Source organism: Lygodium microphyllum, chromosome 11 (assembly GCF_053477565.2).
Source record: "Lygodium microphyllum isolate KBCC chromosome 11, Lygodium_microphyllum_v1.1.10, whole genome shotgun sequence".
In the NCBI taxonomy this organism is placed as follows: Eukaryota; Viridiplantae; Streptophyta; class Polypodiopsida; order Schizaeales; family Lygodiaceae; genus Lygodium; species Lygodium microphyllum.
Window position 1 is genome coordinate 12,001,395 of NC_141145.1, and position 13,128 is coordinate 12,014,522.

Genomic DNA, 13,128 nt, shown 5'->3' on the forward strand with positions numbered 1-13,128 from the left:
GTATCCAGATTATCACGCACCAAGGAAAGATAAAGTTATCGTGAACCATGTGATGCATAGAAGCAATAAATCGCATGTTTACGTGTATTGGTGTAGTTGTAACCATTGTTCTCCATTAGATTTAGTTTATTACCTTGAGGAAAGGATCATCCTTGACGCAAGACAAGTCTATTGAGTTGACTAGGTCACCTAAACCACAAGGATTCATATGGGCATGATTGAGTCGATATGATAGGTATCCCAAGTGTTAACTAGGGTTTAGTGCAATAATAATTCGACCTAGTTTTACACTGGTTGCCAAGACAAAACCCGCGAATCTAAGGATCTTACATACGTTCACGAAATATCGAATCAATTGGATGTTCATGCATAAAATGATCTAAGGTTTTATCCTAAGGATCATTCGTTCAAATGGTGAGACTCCGACGGAGTTGCAAATTTCTAGGACCATGGGCCAACATAATTAGGAATGGGTTGGAGGATACCCTAAACCCTGCTACTCGGCTAGAGGTAATTCCGTGACCAGAAAACGCCATTCAATGGGTGAAATGATCCCGAGGAATTGATGCAACACATGTGCAAAAGGTTGCAACATCGTATAGACTTGAGATTTGTCCACAAGAGAGAGTTTTGTCATTTCTCGAAATGAGGTTGGCAAGTTATTGAAAGAATTTAACTTACAGGAGGATGAGTAATCATCCTGTTACTTCACCTTTCTTGGGGAATAATTACAAAGAAAAAAGAGAGTTAGGTATTTGCCTGAAAGCAAATGACCAATCAATAAATTGAAGCGACATGGTCGCCAGGATTTACTATTACCTAAGGTATTGATTAAGTTTGGTTAACAGGATATGGCCCTAACCCAAGGATAAAAGGGTGAACAAACAAACCCTTGGGGATCTTGCCAAAGTCGCAATTTGATCCCAGGTCGAATGCTGGATGCATTCGGAGAGAATGATTCACTTTTTAACAGTTGGCCAAATAAAACAACCAGTGGAATTGATTGTGCTTGTAATAGTTTAGAAAGCACTGTTTGCATTGTTTGCTCAAGGAACTAAAGGATGAAAAGATATCTAAAGCTTCAGGTTGAAGCCTGAAGGGAGAGGCAGCTTCAGTTACCCCCGACTGCCTGCCTGACCCTAACCAAGGGGGTTGTTAGCCGCGCCGGGAACGTGGACCGAACCCGCCGCGAGAGGTCTCTCCGTTGAGTTCCACTTGGAGCAGGAGGACGCTTGGGTGCCAGGGGGGGCTCTGGCCGTAAATCCCTCGCCTTCCGGGCCCTGCACAAGAGACTAACGTGACTCGGGATTGGATCTCGAGGCCCGCATACTAGTCTACGGGCGGAAACTTGGATTAGTGATCCCTGGTGGATTACTGGATAGCCTTCGGGTGGATTATGAATACGCCTACGGGCGGGAACTCCTTGTATTGCAAAGATAAAAGGATAAAATGATAATAATGAAGTTGTTTGGCATTGTTTTCTTTATGTCCTGTGATAAGATTACGTGAAGGAACCAGTGCTTAACAGGGTTAATCAAGGAAGCTGTTTGTTATATGTCAAACTAATGTGGTAGGTAATTACATAACTAAAACAAACCGAGGAAAGTGCGGAGGATGGACCGTGGGTCCGTCCTATGGATGGGTGGTCCCAGTTAGCCGGAAACGTTTCTCAAAGTCTTCGACGAACAGCAGGTTGATCTTCAGCATCAAAGCGAATAACGAAGACGATGACCTAGAGTTACATCCTACCCGATTTACGCTGTTTTAGGGGAACGGAATGGGGCTATGCCTTATGGCAGAGAGGTCGAGCCTTGCATCCCTCTCGTTTCCCATTCTCCTTGAACCAAGTGCAGCGTAAATCCGCTTCGGACCTGGCATCTCTGCGTAAAGTAGTTCGCTCGGGTCTGACGCTAGTTGTTGCTAGCTAATGACCAAACAGGAAAACCCAAATTCAGGTCGATCCTAAGTGGGAACGGCCAGGATACTTCCGCTTCATGGCAGACGCGGGAAGACCTAGATCGCAAGTCCCGTAACATTCCATGGGAGTGCCGGGCGGAGCTTTCTAGACATCCTTCCCGATGGACTGCTAAGACGTGTCCGGGATGATTCTAGTGGACACGTTACAGTTATATTATTTTTTCAATGGATTACTTTACAAAATGGTCTGAAGCTTGAGCTATGATGAAGGACAATGTCAAGGAAACAACTAGTTCCATTATAGAACAAATTGTTTGTTGTTTCAGTCCACCTAAAGAACTAGTGTCTAACAGTGGGATACAATTTTTGAATAAGGTCATAGAATCCTTGATTGAAGTTCTAAAAATGAAATATAATAAAATCACACCATATAATCCCCAAGAAAATTACAAGTAGAGAGTATCAATAGGCAGCTTGTAGGGGTTTTATCCAAGATTATATCTGAGGATAATCATAACTAGGACAAGAAACTTCATGTGGCTGTCTGGGCTTATGATACATTCACGAGAGCAACAGGCCACACCCCATTTAAGTTGGTATATGGAGAATAGTGGGTCTTGTTAAAATATTGAGGATGCATGCTAAGGAGGATAACTGATGAGCAAATAGACAATCATGATGAGGGATAAGCAATGACAAAGAAGAACAACTGATATTATCCAAACGTAATGCAAGTACAACTGAATGATAATTATTGATCAAATGAGTATGGGGATGATGCCTTTTATAGGCTTACAGTAGGTGGTATTGGTAGGTGTAAAAAGGTGGGAAAGGACCATGGTGTTCACCAACTATGGTTCTAATAAACCACGCATACATAACCTAGCCTAAGGCTTTATTTTTGCTATGATTCTTTACCTTGTTGTTCCTTACAAAGAGGCTATAGTGGACGTGATTGCACCTTTCTAACACCCCTCCTCAATCACAACCAAGAAAGACACTGAGTATATAGAGGCTATCATGAGTAGAACCTTGCTAAGTGTAGACATGAAAAGAAACAACCATACAAAGCTAGAGGTTATCATCACAAGGCCTCATTAAGTGTGTAGAGGCTGTAGTGTGCAAAGGTTGCATGAGCAGTACAAATGCTATGGTAAGAACATTAGGCAAGTACACATTTAAAACTTTAAAAAGTCTATCAAAAAATGAGCTACAAAAGAGGGACCGGTGAGTCCTATCCTTTTGTTCTTGGGTGTCTTCTTCTTCTTCTTCTCCATTGTTGTCTTCATCTTCTTTAACTATTGCAAGATATGATCTTTGAGATCTTTTCTTAGCATGGAAAAACTTCTCAATATGCCTAGTTTTCTTACAAAAATCACACACTATGCTCTTCTTCCCTTTCACATAGAGGAGTTTTCAGTCTCCTCTTCGGATGCTTGTTTCTCCCTTGCTCTTGATCTTCTTTTCCTCTTCCAGGAGAGAGGCTTTGATATCCACAAGCCTCATCTTTGGGATGTTGTAGACACATTATCAAACTCAGGTGGAAAACTCTTGAGAAGCACTCCAAATGCAAATGTCTTCATCCATCTTCAAGTTGATTCCTGCAAGTTGTGTCAACAAGCTTTCCATATAATTCAAATGAGTTGCAAGTGAGGTACTACTTTTCATGTCAAGCCTAAAAAATTCAATTAGTAAGCCATATTTGGAGGACTTTGAATGAGCTCCAAGCAGGGTTTCTAATTGATCCCATGTTGCTTGAGAGGTTTCACAATTATCAACCTGATGAATGTAGCTATCATCAAGTTCAAGCTTGATACTAGCTTGAGCCTTATCATCATTTTTATCCCATATGACTGAGAGTGCAGATTCCCTTGGTTTCTTCTCTTGACCACGTGATTTACCACAAGCCTTTCTTTATCAAGATCAGTTGTTGCCATGTATGGAATCCAAAACCATTGAATCGGCATGAGGGTGAATATTTGCCCATTTTTTTGGCAAGAGTAGCAGCAAATAACTAAGAATAGACTAGCAGAAGAGTTGAATTTGAGTATGTCAAAGGACACAAGAAGATTAGTGTTAATAAACACTAGATAGTATCAAGAGATACTATGTAGTTGAAACACTTGATATTGATCTTGATGTTGAATCTTCTTCTTACTGATTTGAAGTGGTAGCTCTGCTAAGGACTGAGTGTTGTAGTAGATTAGAGAGTTAGTGACATCAATGATCCAAAAGAAGTAAGAAAATGAAGTGAAATTTGAGCTCGAAGAATAATGGCTATGGCTGCCCTCTTTAGGGTTTTGACAGGCGACTAGTTTTTTGTTTATTGCTACTCATAGAGATACCCATTTGAGAAAAAATTTGAGCTGAAGATAGCTTAGATGTATAGTTTCAAATGCCCTATGGTAATGGATAGCATCGTTGCACGTGCAAGTGAAACGAGCAGTACGAATCAGAGATCGTGTAGGCAGTGAGCTATTGCAGGCACAATGCTGGAGTAGAGAGGTGACAATGTTTGACTGTGAGGTTATAGTGAGGAGCCATGGAGTAGAGGAAGAGTTTTTTAGAAGAAAGCACGAGTTGAAATGGCCTAGTTTGAGAGATTCAAGCCCTCCAATGAAGGTGGATGGATATGGAGGTAGGTGAGAGATTCATGGAAAAGTGGAGGGAGCCAAAAATTCAAATTAAAGTGACCCAATCAGTGGCCTAATGACTCTTTAACTTGAAACCTACTCTGATACCATGTTAAAATATTGAGGATGCATACTAAGGAGGATCATTGATAAGAAAATAGAAAATCATAATGAGGCATAAGCAATGATAAATAAGAACAATTGATATTATCCAAGCATAATGCAAGTACAACTAAAAGATAATGACTGATCAACTGAGTGTGGGGATGAGTACCTTTTATAGGCTTATAGTAGATGGAAAAAGGTGGAAAGGGACCATGGTATTCACCAACTGTGGTTTTAATAAACCATACAAAGAGGCTATAGTGGATGTGATTTCACATTTCTCAACATGTCTTTTCCTTGGAAATTGAGTTACCCACCGTGAGATATTGAGATTTTTGCAATCACACCTAATTCAGTCTCTTTGTAAGGAGCAATGAGGGCTCAGGACTAGAATCCCATATGCACAGTAGGAGAAGTGCTACCATCCAGTTTCCTATAAAGCATTGTACTTGCTCTCTTTTCTAATGCAATGTCATAGTATTTTTTTCCTTCAATAAAGTCTATGCTTCATTGCCAGTCAATACACAAGATTGTGTTTATGAGTCCAAGCTTCCATCTTGGAACCTAATTCACTTGTGTAAGAATTAGTCATGTCACTGTCTTCATGAACTCACTCTTTCTCTTCCAACCTCCATAGCTTCCGCATCTATCATGCTCTAGATCCTGCATATTTGGCAGCCATAGCCAACAACACCCTGTCAGCTGAAGCTCTTATATCTCACTCCACAGGTCAAATCTCGTAGAGCTTCCTTCTAGAAAAGTATTCTCCTACTTCTAGAGCTTCTTCTTAACACATCAATCACTAACATTGGGCAAATATAGCTTCAGCATTGTGAAAATTCTGAGTCACTACCATAGCCTAGAACAATAACCTGCAAGATATACCTTGCTTGGAGTCCCTGGATCTCTCAATACAAAGAATACCTTCATGAACTCTCTTCTAGAAATCTCGTTCTCCACTTATGGCATTCCCTCTTGGCTCATAAATCATTAAGATTAGTGCTCTCTGCCCCCAACATTATTCAAATCGTCGAGCTCTGTCCAAAAGTGTGCCTGCTATTGTCGTCCACTCTGCGTGCCTGAATCTGCAAGTGATCTTGATCATCGTTATGGGGCTTTGATAGAGCATCAAGTAAGCTACATTTCCATAAGAAAATTTTTAAAAATCATAAAGTATAGCTCCTGCAATGTCAAAAAAACCAGGCCCTTCCAGGAACCCTAACTGTGACTCCATAGCCATTTTCACCCAAGCTCAAAAATCTCATCCTTTTCTCTCTCCTGCCACTCTGATCTACTGTCCCACCATCAAATCAAGAAGGGGAAGGACTTGGAAATATTGAAAAAGGATCGACAACCTGGAACTAAGAAGATTCAAGTTTGACATCAACTCAGGTATAGTATTTACATAGTGTGTTTTCACACTGTCATTACTTATCTCTTGACACACTATAATCTGCTATTCCATTGATCAAATCTGAGAATTTTGAAGTTCATTTGCTGCTGTCCCTACAAATCCAATATGGAAAAAGACTCTCCATCAGCTTGCTTCAAAGGAGTTGGGTTTCACACCTAGCAAACCCGCATCAAACTCATCCTGATGAAGGGCCTCTAGGCCATTACCACTGGAAAAGAAAAGAAGCCTTGTGATGTGGACCTTGCAGTAACTTGGCAAAAGGATGATGATAAGGTTCAAGCCATTATCAAACTAGAGTTAGATAAGAGCTATATCCGCCACCATGTGGACAACTATGATACTTCACATGATACATGGAAGAGACTTGACACCTTGTTTGGTGCACAATCTAAGTCATCAAAGTATGGTCTATTGATTGAATTTTTTAAGCTTGAAATGAAGTCCAACACATCACTTGCCACACATCTAAATTACATGAAAGGACTGTTGAGATATCGAGCTCCACTCGTGATACGCCAGGGTGACCGTTGTGTATTTATGTCACCGACTTGTCAATTGCAGACGCGGTTGGTACACCGCTCATGAATAATAGCTACATGATAGCTATCCTTATCTACTCTAGTTTGTGGCTCAGTTAGTATGCCACCTTAGTTAGTTGAGTTTGGTTTGAGACCCATATAGAGGGTTCTTCTATTTCTTTGTACTAGAGTTCTTTTGGCTTACACAACTAAGAAGAGGAAAACTGTTTTCAGCCTCCACCCTTGTGTGTCTTCCCCCATTGTGCAAGCAAGAAAGCTTCAACCGAGACTCCTTCCTTCTCTCCCACAATCTTGACATGGTATCAGAGCCTTGTTCGTGGTAAGGAGCTCAAGAAGGCAAGCCAAGCTCGTGGTGGTCTGGTAAGAGGAGCAGTGTTGCTTTCATTTTCTGTTTTGGGAGCAGATCTCTGCAGGTAGCACAGCCGGAAATTGCAGGAGTGCATTGTCTCAGGTTGAGACGCCCTTCGCGGTGAAGCAAGAGGGCAGTATATGCTGCGAGACAGGGCTTTAGCCCTTGGCGACCTTGTTTTTTTGATTTGAGGCCATTTCGGGGCCTGTTTTGCAGACGGAAGTTTTCTGCACGCACTCAGGAAAAGGCTCAGTTTTATGCTGTGCGACCACTGTTCTACAAGTCGGTGAAAAGTTACTGTAGAAATTGCATCGTATGCTTGTGCGCAGAGACATTGGGAGTTTCATAATCATCCTTCGTTCCTGTTTATGCAAAATCGTCACTAGGAAGTGACTGTGTGGTCAAATACCACTTTTGCCAGTTTTGCAGATTTGCCCTTGTGAGGGTGAAGCTGTGTTTTTTGCAGTGACAGAATTTCTTGAAGTATTCTGTAATGGCGTCTGATTCTCTTTCACAGATTGTCACTGAAAAGCTTGACAAGAACAACTTCCAGGCATGGAAGTTTAGAATGACGAATTTCCTTATGGGAAAAGGATATTGGGAATTTGTTGCAGGAAATGAAGAAGAACCAGTTCTTCCTGATGTTCCCAATCAACAGCAAATGCAGGCATTTAAAGCATGGCATGAGAGAGCCAGGAAAGTTATGTATTGGCTGTCTATCAGCATTTCAGACTCTATGATTGTGCATATTCAAGATGCAAGTACGCCAAAGGAGGCATGGGATACTCTGTCAAAGATGTATAGCACAAATACACAAGCCAGGAAAATGCAGCTCAAGCAAGAGTTGCACAATGTGCAAAGAGAAAATATGAGCATCAATGACTACCACATGAAGGTGAAGAAGATTGCAGATGCACTTGCTTCCATTGGGTCGCCAGTGGAAGATGATGATTTAGTTTCCGTGACCTTGAATGGTCTAGGAAAGGATTATGCACAGTTTCAGACATCCATTTCAGTTCGTGAAAGATTTCCTGATTTTGAGGAGTTGATTGCTCTTCTAATTTCTGAGGAGCAGAGAAATGGTGGTGCATCTTCTTCAGGAGGAACTTCAAAAGAAGCTGTCTTCTACTCAAATGCTGGAAGAGGTAGAGGCAGAGGTAGAGGAGGCCGATTTGGAGGCCGTGGTAGAAATCAGAATATGCAGCAAACTCAAGAAAACCAGTCCTATGGAGGAGGACGTGGTAACTCTAGAGGCAGGGGGAGCCAAAGAGGTCGTGGTGGATGGCAAAGAGGCCAAAATGCAAACAGTAATGTTGAATGCTACTATTGTGGTAAAATGGGTCATATGGCTAAAGACTGCTATAAAAAGCAGAATGACATCATGAATGGAAAACTGCAACAAGGGAATTATGCATCTTCTAGCAGACAGGGTGATGACAGAAATGAGCATTTGTTCATGGTGCAGCACATGAACAATTCTGTGACAAGTGCAGAAGAAAGCAATGGTGTATGGTACGTTGACTCAGGTGCATCAAACCACATGACAGGTCATGCAGAATGGATGGAGGATGCAAGGAAAATGGAAAAACCAGGATTTGTGGAGACTGGTGATGATACTGCACATCCGATTGTGCAGATTGGAAAAATTCCTTTGTCTATGCAGGATGGGAAAAAGAAATACCTGTCCGATGTATTTCATGTCCCGAATATCACCAAGAATCTGGTTTCTATTGGTCAAATGGTTGAACAGGGCTTGCAGGTCAGATTTAATCCTCATGGATGCTTTGTTGAGGATATGAAAAATAAAGGTCGCTTGATAGCAAAAGGAAAGAAGAAGGGCAGAATGTTTACGTTGGATGCAGACATGTCTGAATTGAGTGCAGCAATGTTTGCACATGGGACCGGTGTAGTTGCAGATATTCATATCTAGCATAAACGCATTGGTCATGTTAATGTACAGCGACTTGAATCAATGCATGCCCAAAACATTGTTGCAGGATTGCCTAAGTTCAAGGTTGCAGAAATGCATAAGGTATGTGAAGCCTGTCAGTTTGGAAAACAGGCAAGGAAACCATTTCCTAGACATGTTCAAGAGAGTAAGAAGCCATTGGAATTAATCCACTCTGATGTGTGGACAACTAAAGCTGCATCTCTTGGAGGCTGTCATTATTTTGTCAGTTTTATTGATGACTAGAGCAGAAAAGTTTGGGTGTATTTTATGAAAAAGAAAAGTGAAGTTTTTGGGCATTTCAAAACTCTTAAAGCTATGGTTGAAAAAGAAACAGGCTTGCAGATAAAATGCCTAAGGTCAGATGGAGGGGGAGAGTATCTCTCAAATGAGTTTGCAAGGTTCCTGCAGGAGCATGGCATAAAGCAGCAATATTCATGCAGTCATACTCCACAACAAAATGGAATTGCAGAAAGAAAAAACAGGCATATTGGAGAGGTATCTCGTGCCATGCTCAATGAAAAAGACTTGCCAGATTTTTATTGGGCTGAAGCAGTTGCTACAGCAGTCTACATAATGAACAGGACTCCCATTGCAGCAATACATGGAATGACTCCAGAGGAGACGTATACTGGTAGGAAACCAGATATTTCTCATTTGAAAATTTTTGGTTGCATTGCCTATGTACATGTGCCAGATGAGCTGAGATCCAAGTTGGATCCAAAAGCTGAGAAGTGCATCTTTATTGGTTACTCTCTGCAGCAAAAAGGGTATAGATGCTATAACCCTTTTACTCGTAAGTTTACAGTGAGCAGAGATGTTGTTTTTGATGAGATGAGTAGCTGGTATAAACCAGTAAATGTGATTGATGATGTAGATGCACAAAATGGTAATGCTACACAGAATTCACAGCAGCAGTCACAAAATATTAGTGGACCTGGAGCGTCCTCTAGCAGTGGTTCACATTCTTCGCCATGGACAGGCAGATTGAGATCAGGAGAATCTTCTCAAAGTAATGCAGATAGTGGTATGCAGGTATCACGAAAAGGAAAAGAGAAGGTTGATCAGCCCATGTTTGATGTGAATGCAGGTCACTCTTATGTGGATGGTGAATCCAGTGGCTCAGAACAGAGCATTGATGATGAGTTGGGTATTCCTTCTATTGTTACACCTGGAGTAAGGAAGACCAGGGATGTTTTGAGAACACCTGGGAGTGAACCCACTTTGCGCAGGTCTACCAGAGTTAGGTATCCTGTGGATAGGCTGAAATATGATGGATTTACAGCCATTCACTATGCATATATGGTCAAGGTGATACAAGAACCAGAACCCACTTCTTTTGAGCAAGCCATGGGAAAAGAAAAATGGGAGAAAGCCATGGATGAAGAAATGGATGCCTTGGAAGCAAATGCTACATGGGAATTGGTACCTTTGCCTAAAGGTAAGAATGCAATTGGCTGTAAGTGGGATTATAAGGTGAAGCACAATGCAGATGGTTCTGTGAACAGATACAAGGCAAGATTAGTGGTCAAGGGGTATGCACAAACATATGGCATTGACTATGAAGAAACATTCAGTCCGGTTGCAAGGATGGCAACCGTAAGAGCAGTCATTGCTATGGCTGCATCAAAGGGATGGTCTTTACATCAGATGGATGTAAAGAATGCCTTCTTGCATGGTGATTTGCAAGAAGAGGTCTATATGGAGCAGCCACCAGGTTATATGCATGCTGTTCATCTTGAGTTTGTTTGCAGGTTGAAGAAAGCCTTGTATGGCTTGAAGCAAGCACCTAGAGCATGGTCTGACAAGATAGGACAGTATCTTGTCACTATTGGCTTTCAGATTTCCAAGGCAGATTTCTCACTTTATGTGAGAAAAACAGAGAAAGGTATTATGCTACTTGTCATTTATGTTGATGATTTGATTATGACAGGTGACAGTGATGAAGACATCCTTCATGTGAAAATGCTATTGAAGCAGAAGTTTGAGATGAAGGATTTGGGAGAGCTGCGTTATTTCTTGGGCATTGAGGTGATTAGATCACCAAGTGGGATACAGCTCTTGCAGAGGCAGTATGGATTGGACATGCTGTCCAAATATGGGATGACAGGCTGTAAGCCTATTTCAGTTCCTTTGCAGTAGAATGTGAAGCTGAGCACAGATGCAGGTGAGCTTCTGGAAGACCCTACTATGTACAGACGCATAGTAGGAAGCTTGATTTATATGACTATTACCAGACCAGATTTGAGCTATGCTGTTGGATTGGTAAGTCAGTTTATGCAGGCTCCAAGGAAACCGCATTTGGATGCGGCTAGACGCATACTCAGGTATGTGAAGTCCACATTGCAGTATGGACTATTTTATGAGACTGGGGTTCAGATACAGTTGCATGGATACACTGATGCTGATTGGGCTGGTAGTATTTCTGATAGACGATCTACCAGTGGATATGTGTTCTCTTTTGGGAGTGCTGCAGTCACTTGGAGAAGCAAGAAACAGCCTACAGTTGCTTGTCGAGCACAGAGGCTGAGTACAGGGGTGCAGCAATGGCTGCATGTGAAGTAGCTTGGTTGCATAAGCTACTTTATGATATGCATCAGTCTACAGATGGGCTAGTTGTCATTTATTGTGACAACATGAGTAGTATACACTTGGCAAATAACCCAGTCTATCATGCTAGAACAAAGCACATTGAGGTGCATTATCACTATGTGCGAGAGAGGGTTTTACTAGGTCTTATTGATCTAGTTTATGTCAGCACAGAGGATCAGGTAGCTGACATATTCACGAAGGCATTGGGCGCGGAGAAGCTGCGCAAGTTCAAAGACCTGCTTGGTGTGCAGGAATTGGGATTGAGCTCGAGGGGGAGTGTTGAGATATCGAGCTCCACTCGTGATATGCCAGGGTGACCGTTGTGTATTTATGTCACCGACTTGTCAGTTGCAGACGCAGTTGGTACACCGCTCATGAATAATAGCTACATGATAGCTATCCTTATCTACTCTAGTTTGTGGCTCAGTTAGTATGCCACCTTAGTTAGTTGAGTTTGGTTTGAGACCCATATAGAGGGTTCTTCTATTTCTTTGTACTAGAGTTCTTTTGGCTTACACAACTAAGAAGAGGAAAACTGTTTTCAGCCTCCACCCTTGTGTGTCTTCCCCCATTGTGCAAGCAAGAAAGCTTCAAGCGAGACTCCTTCCTTCTCTCCCACAATCTTGACAAGGACTTCTAACCCAGCTTGTAGGAATCAACATTAAAATGGAAGAAGATGTTTGCATTGGTGTTCTACTTAAAAGTTTGCCTCCTGATTATAATGTCAAGAATCGCGTGGTGGGGGGATTTGCTCAAGATGCTGCGCCAAACACACACAGAATGAACAAGGAGAAGATCACTCAAGAGACAAGAAGAGAGATGGAGGCCAAAATGATTTCTTGTTGGTTTCTTGTTCTTCTTCCACACACTTTTCAATGTACACAAAGTATAGATAAGATATAACATAAAGGAAAGTGGCATACTAAGTCAAACAATGCATAACCGACTACATTAGTCGATTGGTGCTATAACTATGCCAGCTGTAAATAAGTGTAACAACCTAAATATAATAAGTAATGAGTCAGTGTCCATGTGAGAGTCATAATGACCACCGACGTGCTAAGTGTAGATGTGTGGACCCATCTAGCCAGGTGGTCCATCATCAATGTCCGCATGTGTTGAGCTTGTCATCTCAACACTCCCCCTCAAGCTCAACTACATCTCTGCAACTCCAAGTAAGCTTCAAAACTTTTGAAGCTTCTTTGTACCCAATGCCTTCGTGAAGATGTCAACTATCTGATCCTGTGTGCTGACATACGCCATGTCAATCTCACCTACTAGTACCTTCTCTCTCACAAAGTGATAGTGTACCTCAATATGTTTTTTCCTGGCATGGAACACAGGATTCCTAGCCAACTGTATACTGCTCATGTTGTCACAATAAATGACAACTGGACCTTCCACCTGCACATCTAAATCAGCCAATAACTTTTGTAGCCATACTACCTCACATGCTGCTATAGCAACACCTCTATACTCAGCCTCTGTACTCGACAAAGCAACTGTAGGTTGCTTTTTGCTACTCCAACTAACTGTTGCACTACCAAGAGAGAACATGTATCCGCTAGTAGATCTTCTATCAGATATACTACCAGCCCAATCTGCATATGTGTATCCAAACACCTGTACAT